Source organism: Oryx dammah, unplaced genomic scaffold, assembly GCF_014754425.2.
Source record: "Oryx dammah isolate SB20612 unplaced genomic scaffold, SCBI_Odam_1.1 HiC_scaffold_15, whole genome shotgun sequence".
Lineage (NCBI taxonomy): Eukaryota > Metazoa > Chordata > Mammalia > Artiodactyla > Bovidae > Oryx > Oryx dammah.
Genome location: NW_024070199.1, coordinates 39660403 through 39674188, shown reverse-complemented (window position 1 = coordinate 39674188; position 13786 = coordinate 39660403). Strand labels below are relative to the sequence as shown.

Below are 13786 nucleotides of genomic sequence, written 5' to 3'. Positions count from 1 at the left end.
AAAAGACGCTTACTCCTTGGAAGAAAAGTGATGACCAACCTAGATAGCATATTCAAAAGCAGAGACATTACTTTGCCGACTAAGGTCCGTCTAGTCAAGGCTTTGGTTTTTCCTGTGGTCATGTATGGATGTGAGAGTTGGACTGTGAAGAAGGCTGAGCGCCGAAGAATTGATGCTTTTGAACTGTGGTGTTGGAGAAGACTCTTGAGAGTCCCTTGGACTGCAAGGAGATCCGACCAGTCCATTCTGAAGATCAGCCCTGGGATTTCTTTGGAAGGAATGATGCTGAAGCTGAAGCTCCAGTACTTTGGTCACCTCATACGAAGAGTTGACTCACTGGAAAAGACTCTGATGCTGGGAGGGATTGGGGGCAAGAGGAGAAGGGGACGACAGAGGATGAGATGGCTGGGTGGCATCACTGACTCGATGGACGTTGAGTCTGAGTGAACTCCGGGAGTTGATGGACAGGGAGGCCTGGCGTGCTGTGATTCATGGGGTTGCAAAGAGTCGGACACGACTGAGCGACTGAACTGAACTGAACTTATGAAGGAAAAGATAATATCCTACAGAAACACATTCAAACAAAAATAATGAGAACCTAGTATGTGCCAGGCACTTTTCTATGAGCTGGGGTGGTAGCAAGGAAAGAGAGCCTGCTTTCATGAAGTTTAATTTCACTATGAAAGAAAGAAAATTAAAGAATAAATACTCAAACACACGTAACATGTCAAATGATTCCAAGTGCTGTGAAAAGGCAGAGTACAATGAGAAGGAGATTACTTGATTCAGGGAAGGCATCTCTGATGAGGTGATATTTGAGCAAAGACCCAAAGACGTAAAGGAACAAGGGAGCTTTCTAAAAGAAAGTTTTCTAGGTGAGGGAATACTAGCAAGTGTAAAGACCAAAAGGAGAAACGTCTCATATTTGTAAACAGAAAGATTTGATGTCATAAAGAAATTAATGCTCTCTGATGAAATAAAATTTTAAGGCAGGATAAAAAAAAGTTAACATAAAATTTTCCCCGGCCGCTTTAGCCACTGCCGTCTCCCCTCTGGTGTGCACTGTGCATCTGCATCAACTAGATCCCCTTAGAAGACACAGCAATGCCTACTGGCAAAAACAAACAAAAGCAACTTCCTCCTGACACCAGGAAGGTAGCTCCTTAGAAAATAACATTCCGTTCTCAATTCTGTAAGGGGTCACAACAACTCACAACTCGCCTTGCTGGACTACGTTACTTTGATGTCTGACCCTTTGTCTCAAAAATTTCTATAACTCTGCTTTGACCCCTACCAGGGGGACAGTTCTCAGAGCTTTCAGAAAGATTGTCTCCTGGGTTATAATCCTCCAGCTGGCTCAAAGAAAGTTTTCCAGTTTTTTCTTAGGTTGACTACTGATTAATTTTTTTCATCAGCATCCCCAGACAGTCTATCAATCCACTGCAATTCCAATACAAATCTTAATATCCATTCTTGGGAACTTTATGATTCTTTAACACATGTGTAAGAGAAAAGGGCAAAAAACAGTAAAGATAATTTTTAAGTAATACTTTTGAAGACAAATCCTACCATATATCGAGCATGTTATATTCCTAAGTAACAACAGTAGCATGCCAAAGTAATAATCATAGCATGAAGTAGCCAAAGGGACAGACAAATGGACCAACAGAACAGAATATGAAACCTGAAAGAAACTCATGTATATCTGAAACCTTAATATATGCAAGGATAATATTACAACCACTGGAGGAAAGAATAGCCACTCACCAAATGGCACTGAAAAAATAAAATTAGGTGACTACTTAAAAGTAAACACAATAATATATTCCAAGTGGTTAAAAGACCTAAATATGAAAAACAAATATTTTAAATTTTTAGAAAAAAATAAGAGTATATTTCTGATTTTCAAGGTAAGGAAGGAGTTCTTAAACAAGACACAAAAGCACAAACCATTAAGAAAAGAACTAACAAATTCTACAAGAAAAATCTGTGCATCACAAGAGACCGTAACAAACTATAAAAAGACAAGCCACAAAAGGGAGAAGACATAGTATCTGAAACTAATAAGACAACAGTCTTGTACAAAACATAAAGTTTCACTGAAAACCAGTAAGGAAAAAGGCAACAATTCAGCAGGAAAAACAATTTACAGACTAGGAATGGTAAGTTCACAAAATTGGATACACAAAAAAATGGCCAGTGAACTCTTGACAGATTACGTATTAGTAATCAATAAAATGCAAATTACAATCACAAAAAAATACAATTTTATGTCCATAGATTGGCAAAACATCTGATTGAACCAAGTGATGACAAGGACATGAAATTGCCTAAGTGGCAACATTAACTGGTATAATCACTCTAGGTGTGCAATGTACAATAACCCAGAGAAACTCTCATAAACGTGCAGAAAGCAACATACAAAGGATTTCACTGCAGTACTGATTATAGTAGTAAAAACTTAGAAACCTGTAAAAGAGTTTATCACTAGGGGACAAAATAATTTGTAGAACATGTCTAGAGTATATAAAAAAAATGAATTTTAAAGAGCTAGGGCACAAAAAGGCAGGCAAAGTGTATCAAAAATATAATGTTAAAGAAAAGGGGAAAATAGTAGATTCACCTTAAAATTTTTTCTAAAAACTAAATGATACAAGAGTACCAACAGTCTCCTTTTTAATGACATCCTATCCCAAAAGAAGGAACCACACCATTCACAGAGGAACTGTGGCATCTGGTGGACATGGGGAATGGATAGAGCGAGATTCGAGTTCATTTCCCTGTTCCAAAATTCCACTTAATAAAACCACCCTCAGGTAGAGGATTTACAAGATGTTAAATGATATGAACAGGTAACAATCTTCGGCCAAAACCCATATAAACAACCTATAATTAAGATTCCCGAACCAACAAGGACCAATGTATAGCAACTATACTCAATATTTTATAATAACCCATACGGGAAAAGAATCTGAAAAGAATATATGTATTTATATACATGTACGTGTGGTTGTAGTTGAATCACTGTGCTGTATACCTGAAACTAACTAACACAACACTATAAATCAACTATACTTCAATTGGAAAAAAAAAAAAAAAAGATTCTCATCAGGCTTTGCTTCCCAAACTTCCATTCAAGGTCACAAATGCAATCTTAAAGATGTTCCTTTTAAAATTTCACAAATTTGGCTCTTCCAAAACCCAGTCTAATCCTTCTCTAGGAGAGCTTCCAACTGGCATATTCCTCCCCAGGGTTCAGGAAATAAGGAAATTCTGTTCCCAGTTGAATCTTTGCCCTACAGGTAAACATCCTACTCCAAGCTCATTGCAGGGCACTGTGCGTTTGCATATTCCTGCTGCTGCTGCTAAGTCTCTTCAGTCGTGTCCGACTCTCTGAGACCCCACAGACAGCAGCCCACGAGGCTCCGCCATCCCTGGGATTCTCCAGGCAAGAACACTGGAGTAGGCTGCCATTTCCTTCTCCAGTGCATGAAAGTGAAAAGTGAAAGTGACTCTTCGTGACCCCATGGACTGCAGCCTAATAGAGGCAGTGCCTCTTGCTGCCAGGAGAGGGCAGAGCTATTCCCGGAGCAGCCGCCATCCTCAGAAAGATTCCTGTTGGAGGAAGCTGGTTTATAGCTCTAAAGTATTTCTTCTAACAACCTCTTCAGGAGCTTCATAACATAGGGCAGTGTTTACTGAGTTATAGTGACATGCTGAGAAAGATCGAGGGCAGGAGGAGAAGGGGGTGACAGAGGATGAGATAGTCAGATAGCATCACTGACTCAACGGACTTGAATCTGAGCAAACTCCAGAAGAGACTGAAGGACGGGAAAGCCTGGCGTGCTGCAGTCCACGGGGTCTCAAAGAGTCAGACACGACTGAGTGATTCAACAACAACAGGATACATATAGCAAATGAAGGCGTGATGATGGATAAATTGTTCAAGGCAGAGTGAGAAAACAAGTGGATCCGGAATAGAACCCTGAGTGCAATGGGTTAAAAGGAGAACGGGAGGTAAGGAAGTCAATGGAGTGGGGACAGAACAGTTTCAGAGGTTCCTACTTTGTGTCTCCCAGACCAAAGGCTCAAGGTGGGGACTTCCCTGGTGGTCCAGTGGTTAAGAATCTGCCCTGCATTGCAGGGGACACAGGTTCAATCCCTGGTTGAGGAATTAAGATCCCACATGCTGTGGAGCAACGAAGCCCATGCACCACAACTAGAGAATCCCTGTGCTGCCATGAAAAGTCCCGCATGACGATCTTGTATGATGCAACTAAGACCTGGTGCAGCCTAAATAAATCCATTAAAGACTCAATGTGGGGGGTTCTCCAACTCTTATCAGTCCCAGTAAGCACTTGGGGACCAGGGATATGATCAATCACCAGATAAGAATCCAAGGACTTCAGGGAAATGTCCTAGGACACAGGACTTAACCCCTGGCAAGGATTCCAGTGGGTGGGGCAAAATCACTGTTTCGGTGGCTTATAGAAGCTTTGCGAAAGCAATGGCCTCTGCTGAGTGAAACAGGTATGCTTCAGTGGCCCTAACAGATGACAGAGGAAGCAATACAGAGGCTGAAGAAAGCAGACTTGCTGGAATGGATAGATGTTAGGCCAGAAGACCCATCAGACAACTGTGTTCCAAGAAAGGGGCCAGGGGACACAACATTCGCCAAGGCCATCAGGAATACACTACTGACAGGGGCTCAGTGGTGGTTCTCCTCTACAGTCCAGGAGAGGAAGTCATGGAGCTGACATCCTTACTTCCCGCTCACCCCCATCAAGTAACAGTGAAGTGAAAGTCGCTCCGTTGTGTCTGACTCTTTGTGACACCATGGACTGTATAGTCCGTGGAATTCTCCAGGCCAGAATCTTTCCGTTTGCCAGGGGATCTTCCCATCCCAGTGATCGACCCCATGTCTCCCGCATTGCAAGCAGATTCTTTACCAGCTGAGCCACAAGGGAAACCCAAGAATACTGGAATGAGTAGCCTATCCCTTCTCCATAGGATCTTCCTGACCCAGGAATTGAACTGGGGTCTTTTGCATTGCAGGTGGATTCTTTACCAACTGAGTTATCAGGGAAAGCCCATCAAGTAATACAGGAGAGGAATTACAGAGGCATTGCTTAACTGCCAGAAGTCAGAAAGCGCTAATTATCATAAGGCTGGCAAGATTGGAGGGTTAGCCATGGGGCCTAGAACCCATCAGAGACAACTGTAGATATGATAAACAGTGGTATCCCTAGGCGGAAGCCAATGAGGGTGCTGCTGAATAGCTACAACCTGCAGGGAGAAAGAAGAAAGGAGCACAAGGCTACGGACGGTCACCACAGGAAACAGTCAAAATCTCTTTCTTAGTTCCTGGGTCTGAGCCGATTTTCACATCCCAAACCCAGTTACTGAAGAGATAACCGAGTCCCTAGGGGAAGTAGCATGAAACTATGATTCTCCCAGTTCTTCCCGAAAAGGAACTCATCATCTGCTAAAAGAACTATATATTTGGAAAAGGACGATATGCAAACATTTTGAGGATTTTAGACACAGGACCTGAACTGACACTGATGCCTTGAGGCCCAAAGCATCATCATTATTCCCATTAGAAGAGGTAATCTCCGCAGTCCCCAAGTGTTTAGTGGAACTGATATACTCAGGAGGAACCTCTACATTGGGTCCTTGGCCTACAAGAGAAGGGCTATCACAGTGGGAGAGGCAGAGTAAAAATCTCTGAAACTCCCCTACTCTTCAGCCATGATAGTAAGTAAAAAGAAATTACCATATCCTAGGGAGTAAGGAGAAAGGGACAGAGATTAGAGCCAGCATTAAACAGCAAGGATACGTGGATGTGATGCTTATCATAGCCACTCGTAGAACTGAAACTCCCATCTATACACCAGGTGACATGGTAAGTTGCCAACTTTGAGTGAGACTCAAGAATACGAAAGTGCATTGCAGGTCCAAGTTACAATGCCTGAAGCCTTGCCACTTGAACCATAACATCCAAGAGACCTACGGGGTTGGAAAAATACGCACTGTGGAGCCTATGGCAGGCCCCAGTGGGCAAAACAGGTGGCTGAAATTCTAGAACAAAGTCAGGCTGTTCACAACAGAGAAATACATGCCTTTTGAGAAACAGCTCTTGGCATGTTATTGGAACACTTCATTATGAAACACTAAGTAACCAAGAACGGCCCCATTATGAGTTATATCAGACCTGCTGCCATTATAAGTTGGACCTATGAAGTAAAAACGTCAGACCAGACCAGACCAGCAGCAGTCTTTCAAAAAGTGGAAATGGTACCTCCAGAATCAAGACTAAGCAGAACCAGGGGATACAGACAAACTGCATAAGCTGGTAGCCCAGACCTCTTGATATCCACCGTATTTGTAAAACTGTCCCCACCCCTTGTGCAAAAGAACTCGCAGTCATCAGGAATGTCCTGTATAACCTGCTAAAGGAGGAAGTAAAAGTTCAAGCATGATTTATGGACGGGTCAGCTTATGAATGCCAACTGAAAATGATGATGGCCACATTCAAGAGGCCTTGAAAGACAGTGGACATAGAAAATCTGCCAGCTATCCACCTGACGATCCACCTTGTGCAGGAGAAATGGCCCAAGGTGAGACTATATACACACTCTAGGTCAGTGGCCAATGGTCTGGCCAGCTGATGAGAGGACTGGAAGGAAAACGACTAGAAGATCAAAGGGTCTGAGGGCTGGGATAGAGAATGGTGATGGACATATGAGAGAGTGTACAAAGCCAAAGATTTCTGCATCACACATTGTGAGTGAGTGAAGTCGCTCAGTCATGTCCGACTCTTTGCGACCCCGTGGACTGTAGCCTACCAGGCTTCTCTGTCCATGGGATTCTCCAGGCAAGAATACTGGAGTGGGTTACTGTTTCCTTCTCCAGGGGATCTTCCCGACCCAGGAATCAAACCCGGGTCTCCCACATTAGAGGCAGACACTTCAACCTCTGAGCCACCAGGGAAGCCCACATTAGTGTCCACCAAAAAGAATCCACCACGAAAGAAAGAAACCACCAAACAGACAGAACGACTTGGCCTTCATCAGAAAGCACGCCAGGATTCAAACCTAGGCATTTTCTTAGCCAACACAATGACTTATGAAGAAAACACGTAGGGATTTCCCTGGTGGTACGGTGGCTAAGACTCTGCACTGTTCAGTGCAGGGGGCCTGGGTTTGATTTCTCTGTGGTCAGCAAACTAAATCCTACATGCCACTACTAAAAAGAGCCCATGGGCTACCACTAACCTGGCTCAGCCTAATAAATAAAATAAGGGAAAAAATGTGTAAACTCCTATTTATATTTCATCCTTTGAAAATTTTTCTATCTTTTCAAATAATTGATAATGTACATAAAATATAACTTACTCTAAAAATCTTCATATCGTAGGGTGTATCAGCTTTTCTGTTTGGGGGTTTGTTTGTTCTTTCCCCTGTGCCACACGGCTTTTGGGATCCTAGTTCGCCAACCGGAGACTGAACCCAGGCCATCAGCAGCGAAAGTAGTTTTTTCTTAACTTACAGGAAAGAAACAGTCAAAAGTTTGGTGACCACTGCTCTATTCTGCCATTACATAACTACTGCTGCTGCTGCTGCTAAGTCGCTTCTGTCTTGTCTGACTCTGTGCGACCCAACAGACGGCAACCCACCAGGCTCCTCCGTCCCTGGGATTCTTATTGAATTAACAGATACGTTTGTTAGCCTAGTTCTGGACTACTTCATATGGTTTATAGTACCTCTTACAAGTCTAAAACCAAATTCCTTACTAATAAAGCCATAATTTATAACGCCTATTTTTTTCCAAGGGAGAGATAATTCCACCAAAGTTATAACTAACAAATCTCGTCTAACAACTACATATTCCCAAAGGGACACACTACTCCTACAAGTACTGCACTGCCAGGGTGATGCACGGAGCTGACAAAACAAGCTCTTATTCTATCTCCTTGTGCCAAAAAACAATGTAATATGAAGGTGAAAGAAGAGAGTGAAAAAGCTGGCTTAAAACTCAACATTCAAAAAACTAAGATCATGACATCTAGTCCCATCACTTCATGGTAAATAGATGGGTCAACAATGCAAACAGTGACAGATTTTATTTTGGGGGGCTTCAAAAATCACTGTTGACAGTGACTGCAGCCATGAAATTAAAACACACTTGCTCCTTGGAAGAAAAGCTATGACAAACCTAGATGGCGTATTAAAAAGCAGAAACATTACTTTGCTGACAAAGTTCTGTAAAGCTATGACCAGCCTAGACAATGTATTAAAAAGCAGAGACATTACTTTGCCAACAAAGGTCCATCTCGTCAAAGCTACAGTTTTCCCAATAGTCATGTATGGATGTTGAGAGTTGGACTATAAAGAAAGCTGAGCACCGAAGAACTGATGCTTTTGAACTGTGGTGTTGGAGAAGACTCTTGAGAGTCCCTTGGACTGCAAGAAGATCAAACCAGTCCATCCTAAAGGCAATCAGTCCTGAATATTCATTGGAAGGACTGATGCTGAAGCTGAAACTCCAATACTTTGGTCACCTAATGCAAAGAACTGACTCATTGGAAAAGACCCTGATGCTGGGAAAGATTGAAGGCAGGAGGAGAAGGGGATGACAGAGGATGAGATGGTTGGATGGCATCACCGACTCCATGGACATGAGTTTGAGCAAGCTCTGGGAGTTAGTAATAGACAAAGAAGCCTGGTGGGCTGCAGTCCATGGGGTCACAAAGAGTCGGACACCACTGAGCAACTGAACTGAACTGAATTCCATTTAGTGAAGCAGTGCCTCTTGCTGCCAGGTGGGGGCAGGGTTGCTCTCTCAGAAAAATCACCAGACCTCTCTCAGCAGCTCATTTGATAAAGATTGGGTAAAGATCATTTGAAAATGTATAGGGATAGATTAACATATATTGAGTCCTACTCTGTGTCCTGTACTCTGCTAGGTCATAGGGAAACAATATATAACTTACACAGACCTGATGCCCAAACTTAGGAAGTTTATGGTGGGCAGGCAGAGTGGATTTGTCTTGGGGAGAGAGTGGTGGTGAGGAAAGTGATGAAGGGGTCTCAATGGCTATGTTCATCTGGACAGTAACCTAAAGACTGTGGAGGGGTACTGAAGAATTATGAACTGAAGCATGAGACTGGACCAACTTTTTTATTTAGGAAGATCACTCCAGCTTCAAGATGAAGAATGGATTAGAGACAGCAAACCAGGGCCAGGGAGCCAGGTTACATCTGTTGCAAAAACCTCGAGGTCACAGACCTGATTAGGGTAGTGGCAGTGGGGTAGCTTGGACAATTGAGTGAAATAGGAGTGGGTTCAATTCATTTTGGAAATGAATTTTGTGGACCAAAAGAATTTGTGAACCATCTAAGTAATACTGTTCATCCAGAAAGCAACTGGATGCATAGCTCTGAAGCTCAGGAAAAAGATCCTGGGTTGGAGCTATAGGCATTGTTGTTCAGTTGCTAAGTCCAGTCCTACTCTTTGTGACCCGGTGGACTGCAGCATGCCAGGCTTCCCTGGTAACAGTGGCCATTAAAATCATGGAAGTGGATAAAGTGGCCCAGGCAGAGTAAGTAAAAAGCTAGGCCTCTTGATGAGGGTGAAAGAGAGTGAAAAAGCTGGCTTAAAACTTAACATTCAAAAAACTAAGATTATGGCATCTGGTCCCATCACTTCATGGCAAGTAGAAAGGGAAAAAGTGGAAGGAGTGACAGATTTTATTTTCTTAGGCTCCAAAATCACTGCAGAGGTTGACTGCAGCCATGAAATTAAAAGATGCTTGCTCCTTGGAAGGAAAGCTATGACAAACCTAGATAGCATATTAAAAAAGCATATTAAGAAGCCAAAAGAGGTCCATATAATCAAAGCTATGGTTTTTCCAGTAGTCATGGAAGGATGTGAGAATTGGACCATAAAGAAAGCTGAGCACCAAAGAACTTACACTTTCCAATTGTGATGCTTGAGAAGACTCTTCGAGTCCCTTGGACTGCAAGGAGATCAAACCAGTCAATCCTAAATGAAATCAACCTTGAATAGTTATTGGAAGGACTGTTGCTGAAGCTCCAATACTTTGGCCATGTGATACAAAGAGCCAACTCACCAGAAAAGACCCTGCTGCTACGAAAGATTGTAGGCAAAAGGAGAAGGGGATGACAGAGGATAAGATGGTTAGCATCACTGACTCAATGGACATGAATCTGAGCAAACTCCAGGAGAACAGTGGAGGGCAGAGGAGCCTGGCATACTGCAGTCCATGGGGTCCCAAAGGGTCGGACACAACTTAGTGGCTGAACATGGAACTGGAGGAACATTAATGTTTGAACAATGGGACAGAAGATATACTCCAAAGGATCATGAAGAAGTTATTAATAGCAAAAACATAAGAGGAACACTAGAAGAAGGCAGTGTCCCAAGCACTGTGGAAACAGTGTTTTAAGAAACAGGAAATGGGGTCACTGGACATGGTAGGTCAAAGAGTGTTACCATGTGTTTCTGTGATGGCATAGAAAAACCAGATTTTAAAAAAAGGAACTGGGTCAACAGGATAAAAAGGTGCTATTGAGAGATCAAGTAGGACGAGAGAAAAGTGTCCTGAGAAAGAAGTGAGCAGTATTGCATAAATCCAGTGCTCTTAAACTTTAGTGTGCATACAGACCACCTGGGGATCTTGAGTAAATGCAGGTGCATTTGGTCTGTGGAGAGATCTGAGACTGAGTATTTCTAACAGACAGCCAGGTGATGCAAGTGTAGACAGATCTTTAAAGTAAAAGACATTTGCTGGAAAAGAGCAAGATAAGATGTTAGCCAGAGGGTGGCATGGTATTAGACTTGCACTGGTATATTGTCTAAAGCTCCTTCCAGAGTCAGACTTCCTGAGTTTAAATCCTGACTCTCAACAAATATTTTCTGAATGAATAAATAAATGGGCCAACAAAAGGCAATGTACCCCAGGGGTTGTTAAAGTATAATCTTAAAAACTGAAAATATGACTCATAATTATACAAACACATGTCAAAGATTTTATTCAATCTATTAATTAACAAGGGAATAAATAAAATTTAACACTGGTTCAAAAGAGAATGCTGGGAAATCAGCTCAAAGTCCAGATAAGAATGGTATGAATTTGCATTCTCATAGATAGATACAAAACCAGCCAATGTCTTAGAAGGCTGCTGCTGCTGCTAAGTCGCTTCAGTCATGTCCGACTCTGTGCGATCCCATAGACGGCAGCCCACCAGGCTCCCCTGTCCCTGGGATTCTCCAGGCAAGAATACTGGAGTGGGTTGCCATTTCCTTCTCCGTCTTAGAAGGCAATCTTATCAAATTACAAAATACCTAGAGCAACAATAAAAAGGACATCAAACGAAGGCACACACCCCACTGGAAAACCAGGTAATCCCCAAGTTAGGTAAGCCTGCTTTACCTTTATCAAAAGGACACCTAGTAATAACTTTTGCCTATTTCCAAGTTTTGGATAATTTTTAACAGGGTCAAAAGTAGAGACTAGATTTGAATAACAGCTCTGCCACACTAGTTATGTGTCCTTGAGTAAGTAACTTGACATAAAATTCAGTTTTCTTATTTCTAAAATGAGGATGGTAACCACAAAAACTATTTTTTGAATTGAGGTAACATGCGCAAAGCGTTCAGTACAGTGCCAGGAAAGTGCCATAGAAAGCACTTCATACATGTTAACATTAAAACACCTCCACCAACTCTTTCATCTCGTTTTTCTCATTTCCCTTTATGTAACAGTCCAACCTTTTTGCACCACTTTTGCAAATATATTTACACATGCACACACACACATTTCATTTAATTTTGGGTGTGGCCATCCTGCATGGATCGACCAGGGATCAAAACCGTGCCCCCTGTGGTAAAAGCTCAGAGTCTTAACCATTGTATCACCAGCAAAGTCGAATTTTCACCACAGCATTTAACTCCACTTGACGTATTATTCATCTATTTCTGTGTTTTCTTCCAGAATATAAGCTCCAAGGAAGCATAAGGGGACTGTCTGCTTTGTTCCTTGTTGTATCTCCTGTACCCAGGAGATGCTCAACAGATGAATAGTACTGGTAAAATAAACATTAAGTGAAGGTCATGGCCATGATCTCCAACTGCCAAGAATACTGGCTTTCTTTTTTTTTTTTTTTAATGTTTAAATCACTCAACCTGTTTACAACTTCCAAAAAAAATATCCAATCTTTAACATTCCCCCTTTCTAAAGTGGATTCTATATTACTACAGAAGTTGCTGCAAACTCAGTCATGGGCCACCTTGGGTATACAGGCATATTCTGATTGGCTCAGAGAAAATGCTTAAAAATTTTAAGTTACATGCCAACATTTTTAAGGAGCAAATTAATCAACAATTTTGGTTGTCTGGATTCTCCTGATCAGATTTTTCACAGAATATTCTAGCAAGGCACACTCAGCAGGAGCAAAGACAAGCATATCAAGATCCCTATCAGGCTCCTATGGCTTACCTGCATTACTTATATTCCTGCAGGTGTGAGTTGAGGACTTCTGATGTATTATAAATCATTCCTATTTCCCTTTCATCATGCTTGAATCCACTTATCTGTTGCCTAAATTATTGTGACAATCTAATTAATGTCCTGTCTCAACTTACCCCTTTTTTTTTCCGCCTTGCTCTGTGTAGTGTGTGGGATCTTAGCTTCCCAAGCAGGAATCAAATCCATGCTCCATGCTGTGGAGGCAGAGTCTTAACCAGTCTTAACGGGACCACCAGGTTAAATCCTGGTTTACAGGTTATTCTACCTATAGTTCAAATTATTTAGCTTTGTATTTCCAGCCCTTCTCATTTGGCCTTCCCTAGGAAATCTTTTTCAACTTTATATTCTATGATTCCCCTTCAACCCATCTTTCAGGAACTATATTTATACACTTTTCCAGTTCCCATCTTGTCACTCAGATTATTTCTCTAACTTGAATTTCCTTCCTGGCTCTGTTTATCTATCCTTTAAGGCCCACAAACATTCTCCAAATACCATGCCCACACACAACCTCCCTGCCTACTCTGGACCTTCTGAATTTTCCTTAACTTATCTGTTTCATTTTCTATACATTTTGTTACAACTTTTCAATCATCCACATGGACAAGCATTTAACATTGTTGAATACATGAATTTAGTCTAGCTATAATAACATTTTTCAAACTGGGATTCTTTTGGTATTTGTTTTGTCACTTTTGTTTCGCTGGGACATGCATGGGGACAACACTGCCACCAAAGTAGTGAAAATTGGTTCTTTTGGAGCAGGAAGAGGGCAGAAAATCCTAGATATTAAACAGAAGCTTTCTGGCCCTCTGAAGGGCCGCAGTATATAAGCAAATACACAGTTATATGTGTTAGTTGCTCAGTCGTGCCCGACTCTTCGAGACCCCATGGACTGCAGCCCACCAGTCTCCTGTGTCCATGAGATTTTCCAGGCAAGGATATTGGGAGTGGGTTGCCATTTCCTTCTCCAGGGGATCTTCCCTACTCAGGGATCGAACCCGGGTCTCCTGCACTGCAGGTAGATTCTTTATGGACTGAGCTACAAGGGAAGCCCTACACAGTTATATAAGTGTTATTAAAATTTCATGGTGGGGATTTGAGGGGGAAATGCTTTTTATTTTTAAAGGCTCCTGGAGAGAGGAAGACAACAAGAAAAAAAATTGAGAAACAGTATCCAAGGATCATGCCATTTGTTTCCTGTATACTTGTTTGCCCCCCCAAATACCCAGA

General features: G+C 42.0%; 1 protein-coding gene across 1 annotated transcript in view; it reads right to left on the bottom strand.

Annotated features, from left to right (window-relative positions):
* The window catches only part of SLC3A2 (solute carrier family 3 member 2), a 31219-nt gene that overhangs the window by 16226 nt on the left and 1207 nt on the right, over positions 1–13786 (bottom strand). The gene's annotated exons all lie outside the window — the stretch shown is intronic.